The following is a 13,705-nucleotide window of genomic DNA, read 5'->3' as shown; positions in this document are numbered from 1 at the left end:
ATAGCTGTCGTCACAAGGCAGATATACGTAGATAAATGTGAACAAAATATTTCTTCGTTAATGTGAACTATTAACCCGTAAACAATGCGGCACTCTTCGAATCAGTTTCATATGCCTGAGGCTCTCAAATGTAAGACTACAGATCATTTATGTTATATACCGAATTTAACAATTTAGACCGGTCTCTGAAACTGAAATACGACCGGGAGAACGATGTGCTGACCACATGCCCCTCCATATCCACTTCCAGTGACTCCTATGGTCTGAGGATGAAACGGCGGCCTGTTGGTACCTTGGGCCTTCATGGCCTGTTGGGGAGGAGTTTTAACACCTAAGACATGTATAGCTTCACTGGCCGCAGCCAGCTCATTTCCTCTTGCTGAGGTTAAAAGTAACCTTCGCTGACGAACGTCTTCCAGTCCACAATAACGAATTGATACCACTATGTCGTAAAGGCAGGATCAAATACCGTGAACCCAGAACCTACGCATTCAACATCTGAAGCTGAAATAAAACATAGAATAAGTGCCCTGTGACGTTGCATGGTGTTTGATTCTTTAACTAAAGTAAAAAATAGTAATGTAAGAAAGGTTACTGGTGACAGAGTTCGTACATGTTGCCACTTAAACCTCCGTCACGGGCCAACCTAACGTGTATTCGGTAGCGAGAGGACATCACTTTTAATGTGTAACTGGGACTACGGTGCAATAATACACTCCTGGAAATTGAAATAAGAACACCGTGAATTCATTGTCCCAGGAAGGGGAAACTTTATTGACACATTCCTGTGGTCAGATACATCACATGATCACACTGACAGAACCACAGGCACATAGACACAGGCAACAGAGCATGCACAATGTCGGCACTAGTACAGTGTATATCCACCTTTCGCAGCAATGCAGGCTGCTATTCTCCCATGGAGACGATCGTAGAGATGCTGGATGTAGTCCTGTGGAACGGCTTGCCATGCCATTTCCACCTGGCGCCTCAGTTGGACCAGCGTTCGTGCTGGACGTGCAGACCGCGTGAGACGACGCTTCATCCAGTCCCAAACATGCTCAATGGGGGACAGATCCGGAGATCTTGCTGGCCAGAGTAGTTGACTTACACCTTCTAGAGCACGTTGGGTGGCACGGGATACATGCGGACGTGCATTGTCCTGTTGGAACAGCAAGTTCCCTTGCCGGTCTAGGAATGGTAGAACGATGGGTTCGATGACGGTTTGGATGTACCGTGCACTATTCAGTGTCCCCTCGACGATCACCAGTGGTGTACGGCCAGTGTAGGAGATCGCTCCCCACACCATGATGCCGGGTGTTGGCCCTGTGTGCCTCGGTCGTATGCAGTCCTGATTGTGGCGCTCACCTGCACGGCGCCAAACACGCATACGACCATCATTGGCACCAAGGCAGAAGCGACTCTCATCGCTGAAGACAACACGTCTCCATTCGTCCCTCCATTCACGCCTGTCGCGACACCACTGGAGGCGGGCTGCACGATGTTGGGGCGTGAGCGGAAGACGGCGTAACGGTGTGCGGGACCGTAGCCCAGCTTCATGGAGACGGTTGCGAATGGTCCTCGCCGATACCCCAGGAGCAACAGTGTCCCTAATTTGCTGGGAAGTGGCGGTGCGGTCCCCTACGGCACTGCGTAGGATCCTACGGTCTTGGCGTGCATCCGTGCGTCGCTGCGGTCCGGTCCCAGGTCGACGGGCACGTGCACCTTCCGCCGACCACTGGCGACAACATCGATGTACTGTGGAGACCTCACGCCCCACGTGTTGAGCAATTCGGCGGTACGTCCACCCGGCCTCCCGCATGCCCACTATACGCCCTCGCTTAAAGTCCGTCAGCTGCACATACGGTTCACGTCCACGCTGTCGCGGCATGCTACCAGTGTTAAAGACTGCGATGGAGCTCCGTATGCCACGGCAAACTGGCTGACACTGACGGCGGCGGTGCACAAATGCTGCGCAGCTAGCGCCATTCGACGGCCAACACCGCGGGTCCTGGTGTGTCCGCTGTGCCGTGCGTGTGATCATTGCTTGTACAGCCCTCTCGCAGTGTCCGGAGCAAGTATGGTGGGTCTGACACACCGGTGTCAATGTGTTCTTTTTTCCATTTCCAGGAGTGTATGTTCTTCATTTGGCGTAATCAGGGGTAAGTAGGATCTGATAGTGCCTATTAAAACGTTTGCCTGAAGTGGGAATGGAATCCCGAGCCTACAGGTACTAACCAAGCGTTGAAGTTCGTTAATGACCTCTTCACTCAGTTTTTTATTACAGAGACCAACCAGCTCTCCGACCGAACGCGCTGAGCTACCGTTCAGGCAATGTTGAACCCGATGCTTCCGTAATTTAGTACACCACAACTCATCGGTCTGCTAACAGTGTTAATCTGTTGGGAAACCTCTGAAAAACGTTTCCACGAACAGCTGGCAGCTGCCTGTCTTGATCGGAATAATTTCTCCCCCGCCGACCTAAGGCCACGTGACGCTACACGGCGGCAGCCCAAGTGATGGCGACGGATCGCACCCTGAGTCTATGATCCACAGCGAACGTTTGTACACTCACATTGGCAAACATGAGATTATTTGAAAATTGTAGTGTAATATTTTCTATAAACAGTGTGTACAACAACGTTGTACCCAGTATTCTCGTAGCATATGACATGAAGAATACTAAGTATGTAATCTACCACAGCGGGCAAAATTTACCAGGAAGTAGGAGATTGGTGAAATGGTTTGTGGCGATTTTGGATTTAATAGAAGGGGTAAGGCAGGAAGCTTGAACATCTGTGCCCTGTACGGGATGAATGTTATTGAAGAAAGGAAATAGTAGATTTCTCGAGGAATGTAGGACGATTGTAAAGTGAATTATCTGCCACGTTCAACAACCCGAACCGCTGTGTCTCTGTCACATAAGAGTTAAAATGTTAGTTTCCTAGGAGCTTAGAACCACCGCAACTTCAGTATTTGGGGCGACGACGTTTCGACTGACCTAGCGATCTGCTGCAGCACGGATCACTCCCTGATAGTGCTAGTCATGGCTAAGAGATATAGTCACAATGAAGACGAAATTAGTTGTAGTGGAATGACCTCCCAGAACTAAAAACATACATATGATCGTTGAGAATGTTTAATTCCAATACGTAGACAATATCAAAGGAATTTAGCAAGGTAATTCTATATCACTCCAGGAAGTACCTAGACTATCATAGGATTGTCAGCCTTAACCTACTGTTGTCAAGTCCTTATCTTCATCGCAACAGGGAGGAATACGTTTCCACAGCCGATGAATTTCTTCAGCAGGCTAGTAATCCAGGAGTAAGGCTTGCTCCTCAAAGGCTCAGCGGAAGCATCTCGTAAATTGACAGATGCCTGAAATACGAAAGGTGTAAGCCAATGTGTGTAATTCATCGGAAAGAACATAAATTAATAACAGAGGAAATGAACTACGTAGATGGCTTTCCTCTTCATAGACATCATTATTTCATTTCTGTTTTAGTCTGTCGTTTGTAACGTCTCTGGCAAAACATATTATATATGGTTAAAAAAAGGGAAAAATAATTGAACTGGATGATTATAATTTTATTTCTGCTTGGACAATGATTGTGTGAACTTCACGCAATAAAGATAAACCATTATGTGTCATGTTTTATACTTGTACAGAAGTATGTATCGATTTTTAAAGATATCTGTGTCGGCGAGTACTGGAACCGCCACAGATGATATTTATTAAATATCAAACAAAGATATAAATGTGTTAAAGCGAGTATAAATAGTAGCGACCGAGCATTAATTTCTCTGTCTTCTTTTTGGAATTACGTGAGTAGGAAGAGCCTGTGACGCTGTATTGCATGCTTGTGTAGCATTCTTTTGTCAAGACAGTAGGACGCCATTAGGCATTGATTTGTAAAGGTGTGTAAGAATTTAATCTGTCTAAATGTTTTGAATAGAGTTACTTAGTGAAAACTTCCATTATGATTTGTAATAAGCCTGTCTAGTATTTTATCCCATCCTTTTAAGACATTCTCAACTATTTAAATATTATTCGTGGTGCAGAGCTGCGCTACGAACGAACGAGCCGCTGCCGCGGCGCATTCAAACTGCATTAAATGAAACCAATCATACCGCAAAGAAGCGGACAGGTAATAGTGAACTAAAATTATTTCTTTCAGCTTTCGGGATTCCAGGGCAGAGCAGGAAATTTTATGATGTGTTTTACAGGTGGACGCGGGCTGCGGATGATGTTATATTATTAACAGTGCAAAAAGATAATTTATCTTCATGACAAAAGAAATCTTGCTGTGCGTAGTTCTGGTCTGGCAAACATTATAGTAAAAACATTTTTTCTCTGATAATAGTCTCATGTTTTCGTGTTAGTCGTGGTACATATTGGTGTTTTAATGTTAACAAAAATCCACTGCAAAATTATGATGTTGAACAAACATTGCGTACTGTAACATCAGTATTGATAACGAAATAATTTTCAGTAACGTTTTCAGTAACTGTAAATTAAGAAAGATATGTTGAACTTTATATGAGTTACAGTAACGAAACAATGTTCCTTTTGTAGAAAGTCAGATCCAGAATAATAAGAGCATACTATATTTTGTTCTGTTGAAAATGAATGATCCAAAGAAAGTCACAGCACAGCATCCCTAAAAGGTTTTCAGGGCTCTTTTCGTAGCAACATATTGTATCTCAACCATTTATCAATATATTAGCTATTACGCGAGCAATAACAAAGAGAGTGAAAAGTTTATTAGAATATTAGTGAGGATTATCGAGGAGAAATTGTTAGAATGGACTGCTAAATCAAATTTAAATAGTTCAATAATTAGTTTCTGTTCTACTAAAGGGCTCAATGACAGCAAATCCTTAAATAAATAGAAATTAAAAAAGTAGGATGGTATGGCGTTTACAGTCGGCGACCCACGGCAACATAAGGGGATAAGAATGCGACGGTGTAGATGGGCAGACAGTGTGATACCGTGAACAGAGCATCCAGTAACTATAGCAGTAATATGTTAAAATACCATGTTTCACTAACAGTATTCGCTGTCAACCAGATTATTACTCAACAATGAGTAAACGATATCGACACACTACATTCTCAGGTTATAGCAGTTAATAATGAACACGTCTTTTTTGTCACTTTATTCGGTAGCTAATGATAACAGTCTATTTATTGCAGAAATTTGTCTGTTTAGGCGTTTGGGTGTGGCCTATCATCATAACCTCATTTGAAGTGATTTCATACATAGGTTTTGTTTTGATGACGGCAGTAGCCGAAAGGTGGTGATGGATAACGATGTACGAGGTCTGTTCAAAAAATTTCGAAATATGCATAATTTCGCGCCAGTGTTGTGTTGAAGTACGGTTGGCATACCTGCACACGCCGGTGTTTAATGCGTAACTGCTGGAGGCTTCATTGCTGTTTGTCTGTTAGTTATTGTTCAGCCCTGTATTGCGTAGAACGTTGTGTTGCACAGTTGGCGAATTTCCAGATGACAGAGCTAGAGGAGCAACCCGTCTGCATTACATTTTGCGTGAAACTCAAGAAAATCTTTACAGAGACACACCAAAAGTTGCAGGAAGCCTTCGCTGATAAGAGCTTAAGCCATACTCGGTGTTACGAATGGTTCACGGAAGTTAAAGACGACTCTCGTTCAAGACGCCCTTCGACGTCTACCGACGACGTTCATGTCAGGAACGTCAACGAAACTGTGCGTGCCAGTCGAAGACCGAGTGTCCGTGATATTGCAGAACAATGTAACGTTTCTGCTGGATCATTTCATGAAATCCTGACACAACATCTTGGAATGCATCGTGTTGCCGCCAAGTTCGTACCACGGCTCGTGAGTCAAGACCAGAAGGATCTTCGCCTCAAAATCTGTGAAGAGATTTTGGATCACGCAAACGAGAACGAAATGTTCCTTAAGAGAATCATAACTGGTGATGAAACGAGTGTCTACGGTTATGATGTTGAGGTCAAGGTTCAATCTTTACAGTGGGTCGGGAAAACTTCTCCAAGACCAAAGAAAGTTTGTCAGATCAGGTCGAATGTCAAAGCGATGCTGACAGTTTTCTTTAACTTTGAAGGATTAGTTCACCATGAATTCGTGCCACAGGGACAAATTGTTAATCAGTGGTACTATCGGCGTGTTGCAACACCTGCTACAAAATGTGAAGGAAACGGCCTGAAATATGGTGAGACAATTCATGGTTCTTGTCTCACGATAACACACCCGCGCATTCATCCCTACTGGTGCTTGAATATTGCACAAAAAAACGAAATAACTGTGCTCCCTCGCCCTCCGTATTCTCCTGACCTGGCCCATGCGGATTTTTATTTTATTTCCAAAGTTGAAAACACCGTTGAAAGGACGAAGATTTGCAACGATAGGCGAGATAAAAGAAAAATTTACAGAGGGCGCTTCGCGCGATCCAGCAAGAGGCGTGCCAAGACTGCTTCCGGGAGTGGCAACGGCGTTGGGAGCGGTGCATCAATTGTGGAGGAGAGTATTACGAAGGAGACCGTGCACAGTAAGTAAAAGGTAAGCCTAGAAAAATTCTGTGGCCAAAGCTCCCGAATTTTTTGAACAGATCTCGTATATGAGGGACATTCAATAACTAAAGAGAAAAATTGATGTAGAAATGTAAAAGTTTGCAGGACCTTTCACTTTCAAGACTTTCGGTTTTCATCACTGGAATGAGATGCTGACAGCTGATGGATAAAAACTGTTTTACTTGTAACTCAATATTCCATTTAACAATGACGTGGGCGCTTAAACATTCCACATTAGTTGAACAATATCCAGTGATCCGTTATTTTGGTTTCTGAAGATGTAAAACTAGCTAAAATCTGTTCTAAAATGCTTTTAGATTGTCGTGAAAGTTATACGAATTATTGTAAGTGGGCAGAACCGTTCACAAACGGTCGAACCTCAGTGACTGACAAGCGACGTCCTGGCGGTCAATACAAGTGTTAACGGATTCGCTTGAAACCCGCATGACGATATTATTCGTGAAGACTGACATGTTACAATTAAATATATAGTAAGAATAGTTCGAACAGGTGTTGGCGTAGTTCATGACTTCATCAGTAACAAGCTCAAGTATAGCGAAAGAAGTTCAAGGCGGTCCGAGAAAGAGTTAACGCAACAAGACAAAAAATCAATACTGAAAGTGTACAGACTTCAAAGAAGGCTATGGAAGGGAATTGAACCCTTTTCTAAATAACGGTTTAGCGTGTGATGAAACGTCGGTTCACCATTTTGAGATAGAATCCAAAGACAAAGCATGAAACATGAAACAATGACTTGTGGAAAAGTGGCTCAAATCAACAAAAATCAAGTTGAATGTACACACAGGGGAAGCTGAGGCAGCTGATTAATAGTGATTTGATCGATATTGAAACGATAGTAATATACTCCAGGGAGAATTCTCTTCCAGTGTGGCGCCCAGCCATAGGTGAAGACGAGTGGTGGCTTGATGCTTGATTAGTATCTATAGGGTCAGAATTCCATTCCTACTTCAGGCAAAAGTGTAATAGGTACAGGCAAGCAGTAGGGAGATGGGGGTCATCACTCCACTTTTGATATCAAATTGATATGCAAATAAATTAAACAGATCAATTAATCACCCACCCCCACCTCCTACCACGCCAACCTCCACCCCCGGATGGCGCCAGGTGTTTTTCTCTGCCTACTAGTGGGCCCTAGCCACCACAGTCGCTCGCGACAAACTGCCTGCCTTGAGGCGGCGTCCCTTAGCACAAAAGGGAAATTTACCAGCATAATCCCACCCACCCACAGCAGATGCACCCATGCTGGGGCCCCCTTTGCAGTCGCTGGCCACACTTGGACTCCGCAGTAACACGCGATACGCAGCATGCCTTGAGGCGATGGTCCTAGACAACACAAAAGAGAAATCTACTGGCATGACCCAACCCATCCAGATAATGGTCCAGATGGTCCATAGCACTAGGCTTTCCGCCATCTGTCCGCCCTAAGGCGACACTCCTACGCCAACACAATAGCATGTATAGTCAACTAAACAATAGGAGATAAAAGGATGGCTGTAACATGTGCAACTTGTTCGTCTAAAGTATAGTGACATAGCCGCCCCTAATGGTTAGGGAGCGTAACTGCGGCGGCCACCTGACAGTCTAGGCAGGCCCACAACACCTCCAATAGGCCTCTCGTTCTGCGATGGAAAACATTTTTATTTAACATCAACACCTCTTTCCTGCAATCTGTTAAAAAAGAGAAAACATAGTTGTGACGACAATAAATGTCCTCTTTCGAGGAAAATAGGCAGTCTATTTTCTTTTAGTTTTATTATCAAAATGGGTATAATTTTTATGTTCGACTGCAGGATACAATTCGCATCTCATCATTTTGTGACGTACAACAAAGTGCACCGCCACCAATCACAAATGATCAACAGAGACATGTCCACCATGTGTAAAATCAGGGAAAAAACTTTGATTATTTTGCTGCGAAAAATACCGATCACCACAGAATGTTTTCGATATCTCGAAACCGTCATTGGAGTAAAGGAAAAGCGAGAATATAAACTTCAAAGAAAAAAAAATCTATATTAAGCAATTTCTTTCAGTTTGGTGAACAAATTAAATGACCTGAGAGCATCTCTTGCGTTCAGTGTAAACAAACCGTCAGCCACGTGTGTATTAAAAACATTTCAGACAATTTTTCAAGCCATTCGCTCACATGTTGGAAAAAAATATTCATTTTACTTTCGACAACAACAAGCTATAATTAAAGAGAATGTAGCTGTTTTGTACACTCTGACAGGTCCCCTTTTACCAGTCCAATGCTATAACATACTAGCGTTAACGAAACAAATCGTGAGAGCCTGTGTAGGTGGGAAATTGAAATTTCGTTAAAAGATATCGCTGCTACGAAAAAATAAAAAAAAAAATAAAACGAAACCCCTGTCAAGAATCTTTCCATGGTGCCCTAGCCATCTCCTCCACTCACCAGGCACCATATCTTTGATATCAATTTGAAAGGCTAAAAATTGATCATGAGATTCAGTTTGCATGGCGAGTAATTTTTTCCTCCTTTTTTTCTTTTTTTTGCAGTAGTCTTATTACACTCACCAGCAGGACAAATGGGGATCTGTGAGGGAAGACAATGTGCCTTTCGATGATTACTATTGAGAACATTTGACATTTGAAGCTGACCGCATAGGGATTTTACAGCCCACACCATACATATCGCATAAGAACGACGCTATTAAAAACACGATCATAGCGACTATGTTACTGTCACCCTGCATAAAAAGCGGTTTGAGTCTACAGGCACACACAGGAGTCACTGGTAGTGTTACGCTTTTGGATAGCAATGCTGTCTGCGATTTGGAATCAAGTCTATCCATTCTACCACGTACTTGGATTGGATCCTATAGAGATGTCTTTTAAAGATTACTGCCACTGGTGAATCATATTCATGCCACAGGCATATCTCGAAACGAGTCACCTTTTTCGAACCTATCTACAAAGGATCCCATACAGCAAAAACTGCAGCGCTATTTCTTAGATAGACAGTCCCTCTGCATCTTGGTCGTGATCGAAGTCGCTTCTACCAGTGTAAAGTTTCATCAGCTGTACTGTAGGATGACCATATCCAACAGACTATCAATCACACGAGAGGGTTCCTGTATTGTTCCTTCATAAGCAGTTTAATAATTTGTTTTTTTTTTTCGGTTGTAACACACCTATCAGTGTACACTGCCATACACTGTTTTCTCTACCACGACTTAGAGATTCGTGTCAGCTGCTGCTAAACCGACATTAACATATTTCGATCCTCTGGCTCTCACAGACTGCTGAATATGGCCTTGCATAAACTGTACAGCTACCACAACACAGTCTAGTAGAAATAAAACACTGAGGCGACATTTCTCATTGACAAAAATGTGGAAGACATCGCAACATATGGAAACTGGAAGAGTTTGCGGTATTGTAGAGCGCTTCCAACAGTTATTCGAACGTGATGACCTCATCTTCCCCATCGACAGGGTAGCTGATGTTTCGGTTTTTCCATTTCAAAAAGCATTTTTCCTTCTTTTTGCAGTCATGTGTATAATTACTGTTCTGGTGTTGACCATCTCCAGAAGGTGCTGTTCACAACACTCGTGGGGTGGTACAAATAAAAGATATACATTCACCTTCTTGGTGACAAAAAGAACATGTGGAGGGCTTCGCAGCATATGGAAATAGGACCAGTCTGTAGCATTGAGGAACGCTACCAAACAACTGTATGGAGACGATGACCTGTACATTTAATCCCATGCTCCACAGCGACAAGTGTCAGGTATTTGGTGTTCTTCCAAGGCTTCCTCCATCTCAGATGAGTGGTGTCAATCACTATGCAGTGATCATCAGCGTACCCAGTGGATGGTCGGGATGAGAAAGACACCATTGATGTGGTACAATGTACTGTAATACACATTGCAGTTGACAGCGATATCAATTTTACCCAGAAGTCAGAGAGCTATATCTACCACATTCTGCAACCTGTGTAGAAACGGAGTGAGCTGAGTTAATGGTATAGGACCGTGTTTCTACCACTTGGTGGAAATGGGAACATGTCACAGCTCAGCCACCCATGTACGATGTGTAAGGTCAGTGCCAAACGAAACCTGCTCATGCAACACGACGTACTGTAAAAGAGAGTACGAACAGCTACGTTGGTGTTTCTTATCGGGAAAATTAGGAAGACTCAACATCATACAGGTACAGCAGTCCGAAGCGGATCCGCCTCCCTCAGGGTCCATTCATGTCTATCACCCAAACATTCTGCCATCGTTATTCTGTACCATCCAACTGAGAAAGCACCGCTAACTTCATCCGATAGATTTTTACCGCGTCTCTCTCTTCCGATATATCGAAAACTAATATCGTCTACGTGCCGGCATTGAGCATATTCAGCGATCCTATTAAATATACAGGTATTTATCCAGTGGGGCAGGTGACCAGTGATCGATGTCGCTTGCACAGACCGCTGTAAAGTTTCATCGCCTGCTTTTTCTGCTGACACATGCTAAGTACACTGCCACACCTTTTGATTTTTTCCTTCCTTCATGAATTCAACGTCTATGTCAGATTCTAAACTGACAAACTGACACTAACACGTTTTGGTCTGTTGTGTCCCCAGAAAACTAGACATCACATGGTGTAAATCATGATGGTGCTGCTGATTACACAACACACCCACACACTGGGTGATTAAAAAAAAATACAGTCACAACATAAGGAAACTGGAAGAGTTTTGAGGCATTGTGCGACGTTTCCAAACTGCTGCCGAAGGTGATTGACGACCTCTACATTTGAACTCATCATTCACAGTGACGGGATAGCTGATGGTGATGTGTTCCATTTAATTGATTCCTCATATTGCTGCCATGCACGAGCTCACTGTTTCGGTGTAGCCATCCCTGGATGGTGTTGCCTCCTCCACCAAGACTCTTTCTTCATCTCAAACAAGCGATGTCAGTCAATCATTACGTGGTAATCAACAGTGTACTAGTGGACTATTTGGATGGAAAAGACACCGTCTGTATACTATAACAATAAGCATCATAGTTTATAGTGCGATCAATTGTAGCATTTTAATCGTAATTTCAACACGATCAATGATGTGGGAGCATGCTTAGCAGTTTATGTATCATCTCTAAACAGCCCCTCCGCTACTTTGCGGGTACCATCGCGAATATAAGTATATGACTGTGCGGTACGTTCATGCATTGTTAATTCTCGAACATACACACCAAAGTATGCCAGACAGCGACCTACATCTCTCTAGCACTTCGATCGTAGTGCACAATTTACGATCTTTCTCTATGTGGATGGCTGTCACAGGGCATCCTCGCATTCTTAGGATAAAGTTAGAGACTCAAAGATCTCTCATTGTCTTTGACCAAAGCTCCCTGTAGCACTGGCACCGATTTAATCTGCAGCTGACCAGAAGTAGACCGCTACATTACACGTTTCGTATAGGAACAGTGCAAACAGGCTGTAAATGCTATCCCACACCCATCCAAGAGCACAAGATTTCTCCAGATGCCAAACAGGCTGTAAATGCTATCCCACACCCATCCAAGAGCACAAGATTTCTCCAGATGCGCGAGTGGCGAGGAGGTTAGCATTCCCTATCAGTGTATAGTAGATATGAATCTGTTATGATATGACAAGCGGTTAAGAACAAGAAAAGGGTGGTTTTTATGCATGATGAAGATTCAGACGGACGACGTTTACTGCATTTCACGTAAATCAACTGCGCTATCAATTCTAAAGTATTGTTCTAGTGTCTGGTGTCATTAGTTGTACGCGAGTCGAAGGCAGGGTATGTCACACAACTGATGCATCCCGACAGAACGGAAGAAAATGGTCAAATGACCTATTAGTGACATGTCCATCTCTCCAGAATGCATCAGCCTACCATTAAATTCTACCTCGTTACAACTCCATCTCAACCGATCACTCTTTTCACTCTGTCATCCTTTAACGCAGATGTAAGTAAGTTTAGAGGTAGGTGGTTCTCTTTTTTTCAGGAAAGCATCAAAGACAGCAGTCAACTCGCGCGTGGCACTTACCTCAACAGACATTCAGAAGAATACAAAATTGTTAAGGCTTTCGTGGCCACTTGTTGACAAACTGCCTATTGGCTTCTGTCTCGGGTTCTTCGGTCGACGTTCATCTAATGATTTATCTGACGTTTCGCCAGCACGAGTGGCTGGCATTGTCAAAGCTTCACTCTCCATTGCCGGTGGTGAACTGGAGCCGAGCTCGCGGGCGCAGACTATATGTACCTGGCGCGCCAACGTCCGAGGGCTTCTCCGCGGTATTTCCGGCGCGGTTCTCCTCTTGCTACCTGCGACGGTCGTTCGCTGCAGTACGGGAAGCAAAGATCCGTTGACCTTAAGGCTTTCCTCTTTCTTGTTCAAACTGTTCGCGTGTTTTTGTATTTCTACAGCTTCTCTGAACAAGCGCGTGTGATAATGCTTCTCTACAGCCAGAACATCCGTGTCGGCGAATTTTATTACGTGGTCGGTCTCATTCAGTGCGTGCTCTGCCACGGCCGATTTCTCCACCTGCCCCAACCTGCAATGTCGCTCATGCTCTTTGATCCTGGTGTTGATGGATCGTCCAGTCATTCCGACATAAACTTTTCCGCATGTGCATGGTATACGGTATATTCCCGACATTGCAAGTGGGTCTCTTTTCTCCTTCGCCGATCTAAGACACTCTTTGATCTTCCTTGTCGGTTTGAAAATCGTCTTTACGCCATGTTTGCGCAATATGCGGCCGATTCTGTCCGTCACTCTGGGAATGTATGGCAGAAAGGCCGTACCCGACATTTCTTTTTCTGGTTCCTTACTTCGCCGAGTGTTTGGCTCTGTTACACTTCTAATATAATTTGTGGAGTACCCATTGCTCCTCAGGACAGTTTCCAGGTGTTGCATTTCTCGTTTGAGGTGTTGCGGCTCACATATTCGTCCTGCTCTCGTTACGAGCGTACTAATCATGCCTCTTTTCTGGTTCGGGTGGTGGTTTGACAGTTTGTGCAGGTATCGGTCCGTGTGTGTCTGTTTTCGATACACGCTGTGTCCCAGGGTTTCGCCGTCCCTTGTGACCAGCACATCTAGAAATGGCAGTTTCTTGTCCTTT

This window comes from Schistocerca nitens, chromosome 6 (assembly GCF_023898315.1).
Source record: "Schistocerca nitens isolate TAMUIC-IGC-003100 chromosome 6, iqSchNite1.1, whole genome shotgun sequence".
NCBI classification, from domain to species: Eukaryota; Metazoa; Arthropoda; class Insecta; order Orthoptera; family Acrididae; genus Schistocerca; species Schistocerca nitens.
Note: the sequence above shows the minus strand (reverse complement) of the source record.